Raw genomic sequence first — 22,469 nt, forward strand, 5'->3', positions numbered from 1 at the left:
GCAAAGTAGTTGGTACGATACTGATTTCTGGAAGATGTTCCAAAGTCAGCCATTCGGCTCTTGAAATACAGACTTCTCTTTCTCTTCCCCGCCCCCCTTCCCTTCTCCTATTTATTTTGAGTTTTCTTATCCCCTAGTCATAACTCTGGTCATCTGTAGAAGTGGGCGGTGCCCTCGAAAGCTCACAATACCATCTCCATGTTTTGTTAGTCTAGAAAGTGCTACCAGACCATTTGCCTGCTGTTTTTTTCTGTAACAGACTAACTTGACTCCCCCCTGAAGCTTGACACAGAAATGCTACTTGTGTAATCTTTCTCGACCCTAGAAATGCATATACACATGCATTTACATACACATACATGAACAAGAAAAATGATGAAAGGTCTAGAAAACATGATCTGTGAGGGAAGACTGAAAGAATTGAGTTTGTTTACTTCGGAAAACAGAAGATGGAAAGGGGACATGATATTTATTTTCAAGTATCTGAAAGGATGTCACAAGGAGAGGGAAAAATTGTTCTTCTTGGTCTCTGAAGATTGGAGGAGAAGCAATGGGCTTAAACTGCAGCAAGGGAGGTTTAGGTTGGACATTAGGAAAAACTTTCTACCTGTCAGGGCTGTTAAACACTGGAATAAATTGCCCAGGGAGGTTATGGAATTATCGTCACTGGAGATATTTAAGAGCAGGTTAGACCGACACCTGTGAGGGATGATCTAGATGGTGCTTGGTCCTGCCATGAGGGCAGGGGACTGGTCTTGATGACCTCTCAAGGTCCCTTCCAGTTCTAGTGTTCTATGACTCTATGAACATACAGACACACACGGTGTCAAACTGAAAAGCCCCGCAAGGAAAACACAGTTTGGCCATTTTATAAACAAATATTCAGGCTAAACACAAAAACGGGAAGACAAACATTTAAATCTGAGATTTCTGCTGTCTTATTGGTGGCTTTTTGGCACAGTAGTAAGTATGCTACTTTTTTTTTCTTTTGTCCCTTCTTTCTGTGACTGCCCATACCGTGTTTCATGCATGGACAAGTCTAGGGCGAAATTAGGACACACCAGCCGTTTCCTGCCTGGCCTCATGTATTTAGATGCTTACCGCAAATGAAGTGTGACATTGTTACAAATGGCAAAGGCTGTGCACTGAAAATGTTCTTGTCAGAATACCGCTCTCCGGGTAATAGCCAGTTTGTTCATATACCGACAGCATAACAATATGAAATGGAAATGAATGTAGGAGGTACAAAGCAAGCCAGGAGGGCACCTGCTGTCAGCTGTTTATGAAGTGCTGAAAATGCTAACACAATCGCACTGTGGTTAGCTCAGTAATTCTGGGAATAAAACTGCCTCGCGCTTAACCAAAGTGAGCCAGAATGACTATTTTCACCATTTTCTACCATTACAACAGAGCTCACGCTTCCGTGATAATATTGAAGGAGGAAGGAGAAAATTTGTTCCTCTTGGTTACTGAGGACAGGACAAGGGGTAATGGGCTTAAAGTGCAGCAGGGGAGGTTTAGAATGGACATTAGGAAAAAATTCCTAACTGTCAGGGTGGTCAAATATTGGAATAAATTGCCAAGGGAGGTGGTGGAATCTCCCTCTCTGGAGATATTTAAGAACAGTTAGATAGACATCTGACAGGGATGGTGTAGACGGAGCTTGGTCCTGCCTTGAGGGCGGGGGGCTGGACTCGATGACCTCTCGAGGTCCCTTTCAGTCCTATGATTCTATGATTCTATGATTTGGATGGCATTATTTAACTTTTCAATTATTCTCATCCTCTTCACACAAATCTAAACCAAACCAAACCAGAGCGCTATACAAAACCAGATAGCTGCCCACAAACAGAACAAGACTGACAAACACGCAGGCAACAGAGACACAGATGCAGTAACTTTGGCTGGTGAAACAACATAGCCATCTTAATTAGATGAATGCTTGTAGTGCTGGTTGGAAAACACAACAGGTTATTTGGAAACTCATGTATTTCATTTCTGAGGTATACAGATGGTTGCTAGGTTTTTAATTAAATATTTGTGAATCTGAAACTTGTCATGAATTTTAGTATGAGAAAATTCATGCCAGAGTACGTTAGTCATTATCCATCATGTGTTCGTCTGCTCACAAGTTGCAATCAACTGCATAGGAAATAGAAACTGTTGCATTTAACTCAGCTGACCAACCCCACACAATAAATAAACTGAAAATTGCCAGGTGAACATTTGTAGCCACCAGCTGCAATTTCTTAAAATGCCATGCCCACAAATATAGGGCCGTAACACATATGTTCGTACTTTGCAAAAAGAAAGCTAAACCAATGATGGGAGGCCGAATTGAATCAGCTCTGTTTGGTAGCAAAAGCACCAAGCTTGTCTCAATTCTCAACCTTTCCCCCGCTGGTCTGCATGTCGTGAGTGACAGCAGTTTCTCTTTCCCAGCAAACGGAGAGCAACGTTTAAAAGACAATTTTACATCTCGCCCATTTCTTGTTTTGGCTCAAACCGGACGCACATCTATAAGCTCAGGAGAAAAGCAATCTCAGGCTTTGTACAATAAGCTGATCACCTCATGGGTCAGGACCATGCCTTTCCTGGCCCACGTGCTACACTGCCCCGTTGGTTATCAGCAAGTGAAGTACAGTTTGGTTTGTTGGCTTCGTTTTACTTGTGCTGAAACAAGTATTAGCAACAACCCGCGCCAGGTCACTGGATGGGACCAGTCACTGAGCTGACTTGCTATGGCAAATCTGACATTTCTAAAGCCCCTGGACTGGTAGGAGAAGGATTCTGTGAGGGAGCCCCCAGCCGTTGCTGTACCGCACATACCTCAGCCAAATCTCTCTCTGCTTTCCCAAAGGAGATTCAGGGCACAGAACTTGGTTTCTGAAAGACTATTCCTTAGCCATGAGTACAGGCACCTAGAGATCTTCTGAAGTGTAAGTGAGTGAAAGTTTCTATACCATTCCTCTCCTTCTGTCCCTTCTGCTCTCCACACACCACTGTAGGAATCAGGCGTCACCAGTGGTGTCCTGACAGGTCGCCTGCTCCATTCAGAACCATTCGGCTGTGTGCGGGCAGGCGTTCGCTCCCCCTGTTTACTGTGTTCATCATCAGGGCTGGACTTACCATGAGGCGAACTGAGGCGGCCACCTCAGGTGCCAGACTGTTGGGGGGTAGAGGCGCCACTTGAGCTCCCCGCCTCAGGAGCCAAAACGTTGTGGGCCAGCCCTGTTCTCGATGCACAATTAGTCAACGCAGCAGGCTCCGAGAGAGCTCCTGGAGACCACCAATCAGATCAGGCTCAAAGGCACCTGGCCAGGTTTATTGTGGGTGAGTCACGGTTATGGCCTCGTTATGACTTTTGTGGGCTCTAGGCACTTTTGCCTTCGTGGGCCCCTTCCTCCATTAAAAAAAAAACCCAGTAAACATTATTTTTGATCTCACTTTAAATACTTCAACATTTTATTTTTCTGTGTTAGGCAAAATGGAATAGATTTTCGTGGGACCTAACAGTTTCATTTTTTTCTGATGTGAGAAAAAAACTAAAACATTTTCTTCAACCCTAAAAGTTCATTTTTTTCTTCTGATTTTAAAAGAAATTAAAACCTAAAAGCATCGTGGGCCCTAGGCACTGTGCCTACTGGATAAGTCGGCCCTGTGCACAGTGCTAGCTTCCCCAGCCCAAAGGGTCTAGAGTTAGGCTAGTATGCCCGTTACAAAGGACCAACTCAGTCAGCGCCAGGCGTGAGACACTGCCCTCTCGGCCAGACCAACAGAACTCTTCGGGGTTCACTTACATACACAGGTACAGACAAGTTATGCATCACTCCCGCCGTATCAGGTTGCTGCCTCCTGTTGCTTAGTTACCACCCCTTACCTCACCCAACGGGGGTTCAATTGCTAGCTATCCTCCTGTCAGTTTAGACCGGGTCCTGAACCTGCGTCCATGTGTCTGTTATTTGTGGGGAGGAGGTAGGTCGTGAGATGTTACTTAATGCGGCTCTGTTACGTCCCCTCTGGAATAAGGGAGCTCAGGGTAAGGGATTGGGGTGAAGGAGGGGGTGGGGTCTGTGAGGGAGTTTGGGTGGAGGAAGGGTTTGTGACCCGGGGCAGGGAAGTGGGGGGCAGGAAGAGGGTGTGGGGTCTGTGAGGGAGTTTGGGTGGAGGAAGGGTTTGTGACCCGGGGCAGGGGACTGGGGGGCAGGAAAGGGGTGTGGGGTCTGTGAGGGAGTTTGGATGGAGGAAGGGTTTGTGACCCAGGGCAGGGGACTGGGGTGCAGGAGGGGGTGCACGCTCCCGGAGGTCATATGGGTGCAGGAGAGGCAGTGGCAAATGAACAACAAGGAACACAAAGGTTGATCCAGTTTTGCTGAACCACATTTGGAGCTGCTGGACTCATCAGTCCTCAATCAAAGTGTAAGGCTTCCGGCAATAACTAAACGAAGTTATTAGGTCCCTGCTGCACACAAGAAGCTTCTGGCATCCAGCGAGCTTTCTGGCATTTAGACTGAAATGCTGACTTGACACTGGGGTGGTTCTGAGGGGATCTGCCGGCCGGACCGAGGTCGTACCTCACAGGGCTGTGACAATCCCTGTTTCAGCCGCCTGAGGTGAGCTCAGTCTATGAATTGACTGGCCGTGTTTTGAGGTGTGAAGAGAAAATGTGCTCCTGCCCATGAGCAAAATGTTTAATTTCCATCATTTTGAACTGTTCACGCTTCCCTACAATTAGCCCAATTAAAAACGAAAAGGCAAAACCGGAAGAGTTTTCAATTTAAGACACGATACTCAAACAGCAGCTTCAATGACCCAAGGTTTGATGAATATGTCCTCAGCAGTAACTTGCTGCAGAACCATGCCAGATGGAGACTGGCACGCAGACCAACTTGATCAACTCTGAACCAGGTAGCCATGCTCTTCACTCAGAGAAACGTGTCCAATTCCTGTAGCATACATGAGAGTTTAACACAGACAACAGATTTCATTCCTGTGTTGCGAAAGGGAAATGACAAGCTGAAACAAGACACCGCAAAACAAGCTATGCATTTAATTCCACTTCGTTGTTTCTAGACACAACTCCTTTCAAGGGGCTATCAAAAATCTGAGTTGAGTTCCAGAGTTATTGGTGTACATCACGGAATGAGGCAGAAATCTATGGCTGGAGAAATCCCTCCTCCAAAATCAAACCTCGTCGTGCCAAAGAGCTCTGACTACAATGCCTAGTTTCTGGCTTTAAGTGAAAGTGCCATATAAATGGAGCTACACGTGACATAAAAACCCATTTCCACAGCAGAGCACGGCTAATGGAAAGTTTTCTCTGGTACTTCTCTCTTTGTTAGTGCATCCAGTTCTATCTGTTCAATTAAGCTAGTAATAAGCACTCTTCCCTCAGCATCAAACAAAGGTGGTTTGTTTGTTTTTGCCACTGTCATTATAGATGCTTTATCTAAGTATTCCACAGACCTAAACACAGCCACCAAAGAACAGTCCAGGCTCATGGGGGAGGAGGGAAATTTTGCAACGAGAAACAGAACACCGAGTTATCTTGCAACATTCATTTGGCCATGTCGTCTGTATGGATACTACACTCTATATTACATGCACAGCCCAATGAATGTTGCAAGATAACACCGTGTTCTGTTAATCGTTGCAGAAATACGATACGTGAATCCTCGCACAGAGACATATGCACCCACACCGAAACACAAACTAATTTTGCTATTACCCAAACACGGGTTAAAGCTAATTCCATTCCTGATTGAAGGCTATGTGGGAGGAGCATTGATAATTAGCCTAATTAAATCCAGTAACAACCATGACGTGAATTCTGCAAATACAGAGATGATCCACTGCTCTAAAGAGGTTTGCTGATGTAAGTTGAATTGAATCTGTAGCAGATTTTAGATAAGCTCTTGTATTTACTCTTAACATTTATCTAGCAGCCATCACAATTGGGACTAATATGTGCAAAAAAAATCCCTCACCCTTTTGGTAATAAACAAAAGACTAAAACTGGCAGATTCCATGCCTAGAAGGAAGCTCCGGGAGACCTCCTAGCCAACTCAGGCTGGAGAACTTCCCTGCATGCATTCCTGTTTAAAATGCAGCAAACCTTTTTGTTTTGAAGGTGGGGGGGGGGGTTAGGGTTGAATCCTGACTTGAATATTAAAGTACTGAAGACTCCACTACAGCCCGTGATGAATTATTCCAACGGTTGGCTATCTTCCAAGTGACATGTCCGCTATATCGTATTTGGCCTTTCTTTGCTAGACTGAAGAGGCAAGTTGTAGCCGAGGGGTGGGGAACCATCAAGCCCTGCCCCCCATCTGCGACTCTCAGACTTGTCAGCACAGGAACCAGAAGCAGTCCGCCCCATCCATCCTGGGGACAGGGGGGTTCAGAACCAAGGGCCTTGCTCCCCAAATGAATCGGACTCATTCCCACAACCAGTAGCCCATCTCCCCCTGCAGCAAGTAAGACAGTGTGTAATGCGTTCAATATTTTTCATATTAAATGTGTATGTGTAACCGCCAGGAAACAGATTTGAACCTGGGACCTTTGAAATGGGGTATAGGCTGTGACGGACCGGGCCGTGTCTGGGCACAGCTGAGGGCATCCGCTCAGGGCGAATTGCTCAAATCCGGGGCTCCTTACAGCCCCCCCTGACTGGTGACCTCTCCAAATAGGCCACAAACCAGTCTCACAGAGCGCTTCAGCTGCCTGCCTGAAGCCTCCCGAGCAAAACCCCTCCGACACCCCAGCAATATCCGTGCCCCAGATGGCCCCTGGCCTCATACACAGGTGGGGGGTCCTAGCACCCAATCCCACCTACCCCGAACAAGTTCTGTCCGGTTCCAAGAAACCAGCCACAGATCCCTGGTCAATTTACCCTCTGGACCTTGCCCACAAATCACGCTGGGCCAATCCTTTAGAATCTATATCTAAAGGTTTATTATTACAAGAAAGAAAAGCCTGAGAGTAAGGTTATTAAAGTACAGTACGTTACATGCACCGAATCTCCCAGTTCTCGATGCAGGCTCTAGCAGAGATGTTGCAGCTGCTGGTTTAAAAGCTCTTATTGCACATCCTACGATCAGGATGGGTTCACAGGTCTTCCGGGCTCTTCAATCCCTGCAGTGCTGCCTCTGGGATGAAGTGCTGAGCTGAGAACAAAATGGCATCGACCGCATGGCCTCTTTATACCTCCTTCCTGGCCTCTTCTGGTCTCAGCCGGTCACTGGTCAGAGGCCAATCTCTATGTTCCCTGCTGGCTGCCCTCAGGTGACAAATCCCATTCTTTGGGTGTGTCCATAGCCTATTGAGAGCCATTGTTCCACAGGGCTTTGCTACTCAGCCTGTCCATAGCCATGCTTAACCACATTCAGAGAAATATTCAGCTTCCACACAGATTACAGATTCCTACCTACACACATAGACATTATACACTCACATAAATAGCGTACATAAGATTAACAAACAATAAGCTCCCATTCAATACCCCACATGGCTCCCCCCATACCAATTTCTGGGGCCAACACCCCCACCTAGGGGTGCAGCAGCGATCTGGCTGCTTCCTTCCAATTCGGTAATGTGACATAGGCGCCTCTACCCTCTGAGCTAAAAGCCAGCTGGCTCCCACACCATGCTGTAGAGGTCTCTTGATCTTAACTGTTGCTGTGGTGTAGGTACCACTTGCATTGCTCAGTAACCACACTAGGGCTGTGTTTAGACTGGCCAGTTTTTCCGAAAAAAACAGCCGCTTTTCCGGAAAAACTTGCCAGTTGTCTACACTGGCCACTTGAATTTCCGCAAAAGCACTGACTTCCTACTGTCTGAAATCAGTGCTTCTTGTGGAAATCCTATGCTGCTCCTTTTCGGGCAAAAGTCCCTTTTGCACAAAACTTTTGCGCAAAAGGGCCAGTGTAGACAGCTCAGATTTGTTTTGCGCAAAAAAGCCCCGATTGCGAAAATGGTGACTGGGGCTTTTTTGCACAAAAGCATGTCTAGATTGGCCACGGACGCTTTTCTGCAAAAAGTGCTTTTGTGGAAAAGCATCCATGCCAATCTAGATGCGCTTTTCCGAAAATGCTTTTAACGGAAAACTTTTCCATTAAAAGCATTTGCGGAAAATCATGCCAGTCTAGATGTAGCCTAGGTGTGTGGGTTACATATGTTTTTAGTTTGTTAATGAATATGTCATTTGGTATCAAGTAAAATACTTTAAAATGTCTAACTATGTTACACCAAAGCAATGACTTTGATCAGTCAACTTGGTAATCTCATGAGAAAAAAAAGCATAGTTCAACAGGATCTATTTCTTATAAATGCATATTTATTGACCTTAGTTATGTTACTCTCCTTTAATTATTTATTAAGCAAGTTGTGTATCTGCCATTCCATTATTTTGCATGGGATTGATGTCTGATTGTCCTTCCTTAATTCCCCTGGTGTCTCCATTTACCCTTTGAAAATATTGGTGCAATATTAGTCATCTGGGAGAAGTTCAAAGATCTACTGAAAACCAACACAAATCACTCCAAGAGCTCCTCGGCCAACTCTCTTAAAGTTCTTGGATGAACATTATCCAGACCTGATACATGATGCACTTTTTACACACACACACACACACACACACACACACACACACACACACACACACACACACACACAATGAAACATATTCTAGTGCCTCTTTCTACCTAGCTATCTCATAGTCATTCCTCCCAAATATCCTAATACTTTATAGTAGCTTGTCAAGGATCACTGGAATCGCAATGGGATGGATTATAGTTAGCATTAAGATAACATGTCTATTGCTATTCGTGGACTCTATAGCATGGCTTGGTCTCTTATTTCCAATTGTCCTAAAACCTTATGTTGGACAAAATAAATACAATGTTTGGAAGAGTTCTGCATATTTTCCACTTGAAAATACCATTATTTAACATTGCTCTTCCATATCCCCTTGTAGCAAAATGAATTCAGATAATTGCTAAAGCATGAGATGCATACATACACGTATCCACCCACAGTGTAGTCCCACCACCTCAGAAGCACATAACCCTCTCCCCCCATCCAAACAGTCACTTTGTAGCACAAATCTAGGACACAGGATAGACTTAAGAAACACGATATATGGACAGAAACCCACAATCAGGTTAGCTGTTGGTGATTAATCTAACAACCACTATCAACGATCCCAACCCCCGGTGTTACTTTACAGGTGCCTGCACAGAGACTTTGTAATTGGACAGTAACCCAACAGCCAGCCTGGCTTCTGAAGTATCACCCTCAAGGCAACACCTTATTTGGCTACGTACAGGTTGCTACAAGTCCCTGCTGGCTTCTCGTTTCACTATCCCCCGGGGTTTGGTTTCTGTGACCACATTAGAACACGCAGGCATTATAATCATGTTAGTTATCAAAGGGGGATGGCTGGGCGGTACAGTCTCAGCCCTCACCTCCCATAAGCACCCCAGTTTGGCCGAGTGCGGGTTCCTGGGGCCTCAGTTTTAAAAGCCCTGTGGCTACTCAGCCCTCCGGCCGAGTCACGAATCCCTTCCAGGGTACACGTCTAACAGGGGACCATCCTGGCGCCCTCTGTAGTGGGTCTCGGAGTCAGTTCAAAGCTGTTCCCTCAGTTTATTGCCTCACTCTGAATGCGTGTGGTGCCTCTAGGGCTTCCCCCAATGGAGACAAGTCATCGCCCTTACCTCAGGGCTCTAGCCTAGTTCCTCGGTCTCACAACCACTCTCCAATGGGAGCTGTCCCGGGTTCTGCCAGCCAGCCACCCTGACCTTCTCCCGTCCAAGGACTGTGCTGGGCTCCCTCTAGTCCCACAGCGCCTTATATAGTCCCTCCTGGCTCCTGATTGGCTGGTTCTTCCACAGCCACTCTAGTCTGCCAGGAGGACTTCTTGATGGCCTTTGGGCTTGGTCCACCCAGTAACCCAGGCAACAGGTGTATCCTACTGGCTTTTAGTCTCCAAACACCCTCTCCAACTTCACCCTGTGCCTGCAGAGCTGAACAGGATGTTTTCCAGCTCCATATCATCCGGGAATGGTATCCTTAGCTAGTGTAGAGAAGCTACGCAGGGTCCCCAGAAGCCGAGCGAGGATGGATGCGCCATTAATTTCAATAAGCTTAAACGTCAACAAATAATCTGGCAGCACTTTAAAGACTAACAAAACATGGAGGTGGTATCCTGAGCTTTTGTGGGCACAATCCACTTCTTCAGAAGACCGGCCGGACTATTTGTTGTTTTTTAAGTTTATCCTGTACAGACTAACTCGGCTACCCCCTCTGAATTAATTTCAATGTAATCGAAACTGTGGTCTTCTCCGGCTGTTCTGGAAAAATGACGGAATTTTGCCGTTTTGCAGCATGATTCTGGAGTGGCCACTCACGACCAAGAACCTGCCAGAGGATCCATTAAAATCTGCCTCACAGGGCTCCTTTCAATCCACTAACGACCAATCAGTGGGGAGAGAGAGAGAACCCAAAGCCACATTGGTTCGTCAACAGTTTCTGGAGAGGTTGGGATTCCCAATGGTTAAAGCCCTCGTGGTCTCAGACACAACAGCTGTTTGATCACCTGCCCTGACACAAAGCAGCGTAGGAGACTTAGCTCCATAACGCCTTTCATGTGCCTCAACAGCCACCACCTGCAGTGTCTAAAGCCACATTTGTGCTCAGCTGATCAATAAGTACCAGGATTGGCATATTTCCTGAGGTGAACACCCCTCTCCTTTCCCCACAAGCAGTGGGGCCCCCATCTTCATGGTCTAGTGCAGCAGACAGAGGTGTAGGCCTCTCTCCTTTCTCATACTGAATTCATGCTGAATGACTTCTGCACATCCCAAGTCCTGAATACAACGTGGACCAAACTGTCTGGTCTCTCAACTGACACAGCGCCCTTCCAGAGCTGGCTTCCGTGGCTCTGGGCACAAACACTCCGCCATCTGCCAGCCTCGGTCTTAGACACTCAGTAATATCTGAGAAACCTCCATCCAAAAGCTCCAGCAGAAACCTCCTTTCTGGGCAAAGAGCGAGAGCAGATTTGGCATTCTCACCTCCATCTTAAGGAGAGGGCCAGGAAAAGATTCTCAGGCCAGAAGAGAGCACTGTGATTATCTAGATTGACTTTCTATGAGACACAAGCCATAGGATACCCCTGAAATAATTCCTGTTCGAATTAGAGTAGAATTTTTAGAAAAGAAATAATTCCAATTCCATCTTAAAAACAGCCAGCGATAAAGAATCCATAACAATGCTGGGCAAGATGTTCCAATGGTCGAATCGGTCCAGTTTCCATCTGCAGTCACTGAAACTTGTCTGCTAAATCGAGGCGACTTCTATTATCAAACTCATGTTTCTCATGAAGGTATTTCCAGACTATGATCAACTCACGCCGTAACTTTCCCTTGGTTAAGTTCAAGAACGTTAGTACCTGCCATTTTCACTGTGGTACTTCTAAGAGATTTGCAAGGGATGATGGGAATGAAACCCTCCCCTGTACTTCCAGAAAGCATTTAAACATCACCTAGAAGTCAGTGCCCCAGGAAGTTGGGCTGGCTAACGAGACACGGCATGCTCACGGTGCAGGGCCATGAAAATGTGCTGGTGGGCAAAATGTTAACTAAAAACCCCCCTGACAAGCATGGTGCACAGTCTCGCTTTAATGGCTGCCAGTCCGCTTCTCTGTTGGTAGCACGGCTTCAGTGGAAGCTTTGAAACCCCTTCCTTTCAAGAACTGTCAGAACAATTAGGTTGTCAAGCATTTTCTACCAGGGCATCTCCAAACTTCCGCATACCAAGTAATTATTTGGCACTTATGAGACCAGATGCAGGCACATTTTCAATTTAAATGCAAATAGCGTGGCGCTGTTTACACCGTTTGCCTGTATTTTTATCAATGCTTTCAAACGGCTAAGACAGAAGGGCTTGTTATTCTGGAGGCGCCCTGGGCCAACAGGCTGTGTTCACCTGGGAGCACTTTAATTACCTTCTGCGTCTTTTGCAGTGGGAGGGCGGGTAAGGTTTCAGTGTCTCCGGAGAGCACGGCAGTGGAGTTCCTTCTGCAAATGGCTCAGTGTACGGACAGTTAAAGAGCTGGAACGGCGCTCCAAGGAGGTGCGGCGCGGCTTGGCTCTCCTCTAAGCCCCTCAGGCAGTTGATATTGCAGGGATGCAGCTGTTGCCAGAAGAGTGATGAGTGATAGGGCACTCCTTATGGGCTTGATTTCCCTCACACACGAGAGAGACAGGCGTAACCTCCAGGCACCCGCAATGTGGGAGTGCAACTGCCCCAGGGCCTGGTGATTCAAAACCCTAGACCCTTTAGAAGGCTGTCGACAGAGCCGGTCATAGGGGTGGGCAACCTCATTTTGGCCTGACCTCCAGAGGCCTCCCTCCAGATTTCCCTGGTTACTCCCTGTGACATAGTGGGGGTACCTTGCTGGTTCCCACTGGGACAAGATCCTGGTCCCATGACTGGTCATTCTCCTCCAGCCTGGCAATCAGCTGGGCCTTGGTTGCTTTCTGCACAGGCAAGCCCCTCTCTCTGCACAGCCCCACCAGCTCTGCCTTTAAGAGTCGGGCGTAGGCCATCTGCCCGCTGGTCTCCTCGGTGCAGACTCACCAGTCTAGTGCTGTAGCACCCCACAATTCTCAGGAACCGCTTCGCTCTGTCTCTAGCACGCCTGGCTCTAGGGCTCTTGCTTCTGTTACGCCTTGTCGCTCGCCGCTGGAAGCTCCATCCTTGGGGTGCAGTGGATCCCACTGCTGACACCAGTGTGACGGCGCATTGGGGTTTTCCCATCTCCTGCACTCCCGTAATGGCCCAGACAGACTCCACCAGCCAGTAGAATAGAGGGAGTTTATTGCTTCTCCAGGATACAGCACAGCACAGATGTCATCTGGTTCCAGGGCAGGCCTAGGATGCCTCAGCCCCCCTTGAGATGGGGGAGACTGGGCCCCTAAATTCCAGCCCCTTTCCCTAGGCTGTCTCCTCCATTATCCCAGACAAACATTAACTAACTCACTTCCAGCCCTGCCCCCAGCCAGGGCTCCACTCCCCTTCTTCCCATTGTTCCGCTCCCTGGGAGATACTTGTCTGAGGAGTTTCAAAGCCCCCTTGCATAATGACTCATCCCCTGCCCTGCTGGGCCGTGCTGCAGCCAGCAGCCAGTGGAGGTCACTCACAACCCACTGCCCAGCATAGCAATCAGCAAGGTACCCCCACTACGTCACACTCCCCGACCCTTTTTTTCTTTTCTTTTTTTTACTTGACAAATTTTCATCTGGTATTTTTTTTGAAACTATCTGGCAATGCTACGGGCGAGCTGGGCCATTGCCTGGGGCCACCAATTGATTAGGACCGGCCCTGCTGGCTGCCACCACAGCTGCTAGTTTAAATCTCTGCTGAAGCCCCAGGTGGCGCACTACAACCTCACCCCTTCCACTCAAGGCTCCGCCCTTTCTTGGAGTGTGGGGTTAGGCCCCTCCCACTTTGCTGTTGGGTCACCTGGTAATCCCAATGGCATACATACAGCTTTGCCAATAGCTAAGTATTAGGGTGATTCTTGTTCATTCTCTTGGAGGCACCTGGCATTGGCCATTGGGCTAGTTGGACCATTGGCCTGATCCAGAATGCCCGTACTTATGTTTTTATTTGTTGTATTGCGGTAGCATCTAGCAGCCTCACTCCTGCTAGGCCGTGCTGTGTGAACAGAGAACACAGGCTCTGTCCCCAAAGGTTCATATCTTAAGCCTGAGGCAAGGGACCGCAGGTGAATATCGACACGGGGCTCTGCTTTGGACTCATCCCTTGGGATTAGCCTCACAGGAGTGGGATGTGGGTGGCTATGCCTAGTGATTGGAGCAGTCATTGGTAGCCTGGAATTAGAGCCCATGATGAGAGCTCAAGATGGAAGCCAGAGTCGAAACCTGCCAAAGGACCGAAGGGCCAGAGGCCAGAGCCAAAGAAAGAAGTTGGGAGTCAGAGTTGAGGATGAGAAATGGGTTCCCTGGAGTGGGATAAGGTCCAAGGCAGCTCTCACAACCGGGGGCGAATGCAGTTGCTGAACAGGTGTTGCTAGGTTTATGAGTTGCTCTGTAGATTCTTCTAGACACCCCAGGGATACAGCCATTCTGTCGACCACATCTGGCCTGCTGTGCTCCTTTGGCTGCCTGGGGACTGGTTCTGCTACAGCCCCTGATTCCTGACAATTAGCTCTCTAGCGACTGTGCGTATTGTTATCACTGCAAGCACCCCACCGGTGCTGGATGTTAGCCACATTGCTTCAGGCACTCCTGGAAGGTGCTAAGACCTCACTGCTACAGACAGAGGCAAAGAGCCATAACAAAACCCAAGAGAACAGAGCAGAAACTGCACGGTCCGTGGCGTTGTACACAAAAAGACAACCGAGCTTATAGCACACAACAGGCAGATACGCACATCCCAGGACTGCGTCTGGGGGATGAATGGACAAGTGTTGCACGATAAGCAAGAGGAGCAGGTCTTAGCTTACTAATCAGGCATTCAGCCTTCTTTAGCCATACAAAGCAGCAGATAGGAAAGAAACCAAGAGGTTAAAGACGCCAGGTGTCCAGTTCATGGGAAAGTAACATCAACGGAACCGCAGAGTCAGGAAAAGTCTGTTCCGCCAACTGCCCATCTTGAAACCAAACTGGAAAGTCACCAGTCCATCGCAAAACCAGACAAGAATTGGAATGCAGATGTCTAGATGACGTTTTACTTTCGAAAGAAGATAGGCAAATTTGGCAGGAATTTGCTTATCTTCTTCCGATAGCTTTTTCAAAAGCGTTTTTTTTCAAAAAAGCAAGCAGTTTAGGCACGGTTCTTTTGCAAACAAACAAACAAACAAACAAACAAACAAACAAACAAACAAACCCCTTCTTTTTAAAGAACCTGTAATTTTTCAAGAAGAAAGTTCTTTCGGAAAAAGGGTTTTTTTTCGAAAGAATTGAGTCTAGACTGCTTGCTTTTTCGAAAAAAGCTCTTTCAAAAAAGCGATTGGAAGAAGATATGCTTATTCCCCCTAAATTTGCATATCTTCTTTCTAAAGTAAAACATAGTCTAGACATGCCTTAGAGGGCATGTCTACACAGCCACACTATTTCAAAATAACTAGCACTATTCTGAAATAACTTAGGGTATGTCTACACTACAACGTTAATTCGAACTAACTTAGTTCGAATTAGTTAATTCGAACTAAGCTAATTCGAACTAACAGATCCAGACTAAAAAACTAGTTCGAATTAGCGTTTTGCTAATTCGAACTAGCATGGCCACATTAAGTGGACCCTGAACCGGGGGTAAGGATGGCCGGAAGCAGTGCCGGCAGGGCATCAGAGGAGGACTTAGAGCATGGAGCTGCTGTCTCAGGCTAGCCGAGGGCTGTGCTTAAAGGGTCCCAAACCCCACCCCGGACAGACAGTTCTCAGGGGTTCCCTGCTTGCAAAGCAGTCCTGGCTCGGAGTGCCCGGAGTGCCCACACTGGGCACATCACAGCACTCGGCCATCAGACCGGCTGCACTTGCCGCAGGCTGCCATCTGGGGAGAGGGGCCAATCGGGGGGCTGCAGGAGAGGTTCCACCCCAAAAGCCCGCAGAGCCAGCCCAGTCCTCCCCATCGGGGGCGTGTACCCCATTCCTCCCTCACCTCCTTCCACTTACCCTTCCCTAGCCCCCCTTCCTGATGTACAAAGTAAAGAAAACGTGTGGTCAAAAATAGAAACTCTCTTTATTGAACAAAACTGGGGGAGACTGGGAAAAGGAGGTCGGAGAGGGGAAGAGAGAGGCTGGGAGAGGGGAGGGCAACTAAAATGATCAGGGGTTGGGAACAGGTCCCATATGGAGAGAGGCTAAAGAGACTGGGACTTTTCAGCTTAGAAAAGAGGAGACGGAGGGGGGACAGGATAGAGGTCTCTAAAAGCAGGAGTTGGGTGGAGAGGATGCATACAGAAAAGTTCTTCATTAGTTCCCATAAAGAAGGACTAGAGGACACCAAAGGAAAGGAATAGGTAACAGGCTTCAAACTAATAACAGAAAGTTGTTCTTCACAAAGCACAGAGTCAACCTGTGGAACTCCTTGCTACAGGAGGCTGTGAAGGCTAGAACTAGAACAGAGTTTAAAGGGAAGTGAGATCAAGTCATGGAGGCTGGGTCCATGGAGTGGTATTAGCCAGGGGGTAGGAGTGGTGTCCCTGCCCGAAGTTTGTGGAAGGCTGTAGAGGGATGGCACGAGACAAATGGCTTGGTCACTGTCTTCGGTCCATCCCCTCCAGGGTCCCTAGTGTTGGCCGCTGTCGGCAGATAGGCTACTAGGCTAGATGGACCTTTGGTCTGACCCAGGACGGCCATTGTAAGCTCAGGGCTCAGGGTCGGGGGTCTTAGTGGACCACCTTGATTTTCATGCACTCCTGCTCCTGGGTGGCCAGGCTGGCAGCTCTCCTGCCCTAGCCGGCCACGTTCCTGTGCCTAGTGTGGAGATCGTGGACGAGGTCCATGATGTCCGCATTAGCCCAGGCGGGTGCCCGCCTCTTGCGGTCCCAGGCAAGCTCCCGGGAGCCGCCAGCCTGGTCCCGGGAAGAGGGGGAGGGCTGGGGGGCATCGGGTGGGTGGCTCGATCCGTGCCAGGTGCAGGGTCTGCTGGCTGGGTGCTGGCAGGCTTGCACCTGGCATGGGCACCATAGCCAGCCCGTGCCCCTTTAAGGGGTCCGGGGCCGGGAGGGGGGCAGTAGAGTTTCCCTGGTGTTGGCCAGAGTGGCCACCAGGGAAAGCTGGGGAGGGCTAGCCTCCCACTAGTTCGAATTAAGGGGCTACACAGCCCTTAATTCGAACTAGTAAGTTCGAACTAGGCTTAATCCTCGTGGAATGAGGATTACCTAGTTCGAACTAAGCGCTCCGTTAGTTCGAATTAAGTTTGAACTAACGGAGCGCTAGTGTAGCGCCTATGAAAGTTAGTTCGAACTAACTTTGTAGTGTAGACATACCCTTAGTCCACATCTACACAGCCGGTCGTTATTTTGAAATAGTGTCAAAATACTGTCAAGATGGAGGACTTCTGGCTCCGACTCCTGTAATCCTCATTGTACGAGGAGTAAGGGAAGTCGGAGGAAGAGGGCTCTATTTCGAAATAAGTGCTGTGTTGACACTCCCAATTTCAAAATAAGCTATTTTGAAATAAGATCCGCAATGGACATAGCTTAATCTGTGCAGCTTATTTTGAGTTAAACCCTGTAGTGTAGACGTGCCCTAGAGAAAACCATTACGAGAAGCTGACCTAATTCCCAGGGGGTTTCATACTTGCCAACCAAATCATAAACCTTCTTGTACATTACAACCAGGCGTTGATCTGAGCCAACACTTTTATACAGTCCACCTCTAGCGCCACATCTGTCAAAAACATACATGCACGCCTCCTCCAAAAGCCAACATGGAGTGTTTTGTAAAACCACTTTTCATTCTGACCACAGGCAAGGCATGAAACTTAACATCATGGTTACTGTTCTTCCACAACTTCCATTGCAACAAAACAAGATTAGTCAACGTACCACTACCCAGGAAGCCTCCTGTGTTATAAGGTGTCAAGAATTAAAATGTACCTTGAAGTGGATTGAACGTTCACATTCTACTTATAAAGATCTCATCAAGGGCTTTATTCTGCCATTGTGAGTTGTGCTGAATAGCTCCTTCCTCCACAAGTGGCTTTTACCCGATGGCTGTATGACTCAAAAATTGTTATGCAGGTTCTTGTAAAACTTTCCAAGGTTATTAGTCACTAGGAGCTGAGTCCAGGCATGAGAACTTGCAACCCAACAGGTAGTTTTCAGACAATATTACACATGACTAACAACATCTCAAGCTTCACCATTGTTGCACTCACAGGGGAATAAGGAATGTGATGGATATTTTGTTGGTGTGGTTGTTTAGTGTTTCTCTTTTATATGTCAATGTATTAAGCAAAAAAAAAAAAAAAGTCTGTCCAGCACATAAACAGACCCTCCAAAGGATTCTAGTCACATAGGGCACATTCTGATGCCCTTCCTAATTCAGATATCCTTCTCTATGGGTAGTTTCATTCACTTCCGCAGGACTATTTATGGGGGTACAATTCAACCAAAGTAAGAGAGTCAGAACCCTGTCCCTGGTATTTCGATGATGAAATGACTAGGACCAAAACTGTTTTGGAAAGTCAGGCCATGTCTACACTAGGGGTACGTCTACAGTTAGCGGTGAAACGTGAAACGAGGCATAAGGGATCGGTCAGCAAAGGCTTCCCCAGCCGACTGATCCATGTCTAAATTGTCGTGCTGTACTGGATCAGCTGATCATCCGCACAGCGCAGCGGCCATGTTTATTTTAATGAAGCGGGGATTATTTAAATCCCTGATTCTTTGCCTATGCTGGGTAAACTAGTTTACAAGGCTCCGTCGATGGAGCCATGTAGTCTAGCCATACCCTAGAATATAATTTCAAAATAACTACATTCAAAATAATAACTCCCCAAAATAACTAAATCAAAATAGCATGTTCCCATTATGGAAGAGCCTCGAAATTAGTCGAAGGCAGGCTCTGATAATGTGGACGCACTACTTTGAGAAAAAGCATGGGGGAGTAAATAGTTCAAATGACTCTGGGAAGTAGTTATTTTGAAATAGTGGCACCAGAGCATCCGCACTACCACTATTTCCAAATAACGATTTTGGAATTAGCATTATTCTCCAAGGAAAGCAGGAGGACAGATTTTGAAATAACCAGCCCGTTATTTCAAAATAACGGGATTGGAACTGTGGCTGCTCCGCTTATAAATTCGACTTAAGCGGGGGAAAGGGTTATTTCAAAATACACCCACCCACCCCTGCTGGCTCAGAGCAAACTGAGAATCTCCCACAACCACTCCCAAGAAATAACATGAGACCGGAAGGAGCCAGCCGAGGGCGCTGACATGCAACGGCAATCCAAACTGGGATGTGCAATGTCAAATGGGCATCACGATTGAGGCCAGGCTTGGGCACAAAGACGATGGTGCCGTGGTTGGTTCCTATTTGAGTATCCCACTGAGAGAGCTCACTCCAGCCATCTGCTATCACTTCCCATTGTTGAGAATCGGTTACAATGAGCTGGGGTTTGGGTAACCTTCTGCATACAGCTGTGCACACGGAAGGTGCACGTTACCTCCGGCACCGGAGAAGTATTTACATTCGCGCTTCCTCGACGGCTCAGATTTTGAGGCCTTGTCAACGGCCTGGCCGTTCCTGCAAGGGATTATGCTGCACGGGGAGGCCAGGGCTACCCTAGGGGAGAAGTTTGAAATAAGATACACACCAGCTACGTTAAAAGCTTAGCTTGAGTTGAAGGATCTCAAATCGAATGTTGGCACCATCCACCCAGTGGGCGGCTGATGGGAGCACACGCTCCCATCAACTTCCCTTACTCCTTGTGAGGCGCAGAATTCCCAGTGCCGATGGCAGCGCCCTCTCTGTTCCAATTAGCGGGTGTTCACTAGCCCCACCAATTTGAACCCCAGAAGATCGACTGTGGCTGCTTCGGTCTTTTCTGTAGCATAGACACGGCCTTATATAGGGCTTCACCTGCTATCTTTGGTATCCAACTAGCATGTTCCATCGTACTCTTTTCCCAATTCACCTCTGCCTGTCTCAATTCCGGCTGGAAGCGGGAACACAGGACACTGCTAGAGGGTCTATGTCTTGCTGAAATGCAAATCACTCTGCTGAGTCAGGAGCCGGGCTGGTGACCCGACTGGGCTATCTTCATTGCCAGGTGCCGTGAAAGGCGCAGAGCACAGGGCCAACGTACTGCTCACCTGCCATGAGCCGGGCAGTCAGGCATGAGGAATGTCTGCTCCATCCCGTCCTGACCTGCCACGCTAAGGCAGCCTGGTGGGGGAAGAGGATGGAAGGGACGGAACAGCGTACCAGATGATCATACATAGTTCCTAGTTACGTGCAAGGCCCATGAACCACTTGCAGTCACACTTATATCTGAGGCGGTGTCTACACAGTAGACTTCCGATAATCTGGAACCTATGGGACCTAGGTGGTGCCGGATTATCAGATATGCCGGATATCAGGAGGTACTATAAGCTGGTGATATATATATATACTGTATACATTATATACTGTATATAAAGTGTTCTTAACCCTTTTTATTGTACATACTGTATACAATATACTGTAATGTTTTAGTTTTTTTAAGCCTTTTTTACCCTTTTTGCTCAGTTCAGCTGCTGCCGCTGTTACCTTGTGACTCATTTTTTGCCGAAGCTCACTCACTAGGCTCTTGCCATTTTGATGCCGGACTATCAGGAGTGCCGGACTATTGGATGCCGGACTATTGGAGTTTTACTCTACTAAGAAACAAGGCAGTGCTGGGTGGTTTATTATTATTATTTTAAACATGTATTAGTGAACACGGTAAAATCCAGCTTAGCACAGGTCGACAGTTTTCCAGCGGACTGCTTACCTTTCACTCAAGATCATCTCATCGGAGGAAGTGGGTTTTGCCCACGAAAGCTCACAATACAACTATATATATTTGCGAGTCTCTAATGTGCCTCCAGACTACTGCTTGGGTTTTTTTAACGTTGTCTTTGGAGAATGCTCATTTGACGAAAATGAAACATTTCAACCTTATTAAAATGTTTCACTTAGCTGAGGTCAAAATGTTTCATTTTCACATGATTGGTACAGATTTTCCATTGCCATGTTTCATTACACTCAAAATCCAATTGAAAACATTTTGTTCAAGCACATCAAAGCAAACCATTTTTGAAGAAGTTAAAATAAAATATTTGGGGACACGTCTTTTCATGAAAAATGCAAATGTCTCAAATTTTCGTCCCCATTCAGATCCAAATGAAATTTTGAGATCTTGGAATAGCTCAAGGAAGGGGAATTCTATATTTTTTTTAAATCATTTCTATTCCTGGTATGGTTAAAGCAAAATGCAGGACAATGTAGCACTTTAAAGACTAACAAGATGGTTTATTAGATGATGAGCTTTCGTGGGCCAGACCCACTTCCTCAGATCAAATAGTGGAAGAAAATAGTCACAACCATATATACCAAAGGATACAATTAAAAAAAATGAACAAATATGAAAAGGACAAATCACATTGCAGAACAGGAGGGGGATGCAGGGGGGGGAGGGGAGGAAGGAAGGAAAGTGTCTGTGAATTGATGATATTAGAGGTGGGGAGAGTGGGATGTTTGTGAGTTAATGGTATTAGAGGTGATAATTGGGGAAACTATCTTGGTAATGGGTGAGATAGTTCAAGTGTTTGTTGAGTCCTTTTTGGAAAGTGTCGAATTTTAACATGAAATTAAGGTATTTTTAGTTTAAATTGGTGTTTACCAGGTCAAGGTACATACCTGCGAAGAAGTGTGAAAATGACTACAGAATCATATGTAATCCCCCTTTTTCCTCCCTGGGTTACTCGGGAGCAGGTCACACTCACAGGTGTGCCTGGGTGCCTGACGGTTTTAACATAAAAGGAGATCCTGAGCACCCCAGTGGTGATGTTCCCTATCCACCCCCTTGCTGCAGTCCTTTGCTCATAAAGAAGATACAACAGCAGTGCCTCCACCTGGCTGTGTGCGCCTTGGGAGCCGCCAGGAAATAAAACGATTCTAGTAATAACCTGGAACTAACTCCAAGACAACAATTATAAATAAGATACATCTAACTGATTACATTAGAATGAACACACCTTTACTTAAGAATTTAGAAAAACCGGATTTAACAGATTAAAAGTGAACAACATCAATTAATAAAACACACAGAAGTAATAGGAACTTATCTATCTGGCATTTGCACTGCCACCATTTGTCCCACCCCAGAGCATGCCCTCCTCTGGATTCAGAGTCCCAGATGCTTGCGTGGGCGAACTTGAAGGTGTGCAGCTGGAGTGGAGACAGCCCTGGGCAGGTTCTGTGTTAGTCCAAGCTGAGCAGCCAACTGCAAAATCCCTCCGCCACTGGAGCAGGCCCCACCAAACGCCAGCAGCTCTGGCTCCCTGGGCAGATCACGCTAGCTCCCACTGGATCCAGAGTCAGTTTGACTTTTTTGCTCCGTCCCAGGCAATCCTTTTCCAAACAGCCCAGTTACTCACAGTCACAGCCTGTGTAGGTTTCTGTAAGCTCTTCCCAGCCACAGGCACAGTCAGAGTCTCTCCCATCCAGGGACAATCAACAGCAGCCCCCAAAGCAGCCTGCTAGATCCAAGCCCCAGCAGTAACAGGCTCTAGCTGCAAGACCACAGCTCCTGACCTGGAAAAGGCTCCACACCAGCACCCCGGCTCCTCTCTCCAAAATGGTGCCTAGCCTAACTCTCTCTCTGCATAGCCTGGAAGAGGCACCAGGGTTCTCAAGGGCTCATGGGAGTTGTAGTCTCTAGGGCTAGATTGCAGCACAAAGGATC

The 22,469-nt window shown here is 47.3% G+C and overlaps 1 protein-coding gene across 2 annotated transcripts in view; it reads right to left on the bottom strand.

Moving 5' to 3' along the window:
- MDGA2 (MAM domain containing glycosylphosphatidylinositol anchor 2) overlaps positions 1-22,469 on the bottom strand; it is a 634,890-nt gene that overhangs the window by 213,993 nt on the left and 398,428 nt on the right. The gene's annotated exons all lie outside the window — the stretch shown is intronic.

Source organism: Pelodiscus sinensis, chromosome 5, assembly GCF_052426305.1.
Source record: "Pelodiscus sinensis isolate ZL-2025 chromosome 5, ASM5242630v1, whole genome shotgun sequence".
Classification (NCBI taxonomy): Eukaryota; Metazoa; Chordata; order Testudines; family Trionychidae; genus Pelodiscus; species Pelodiscus sinensis.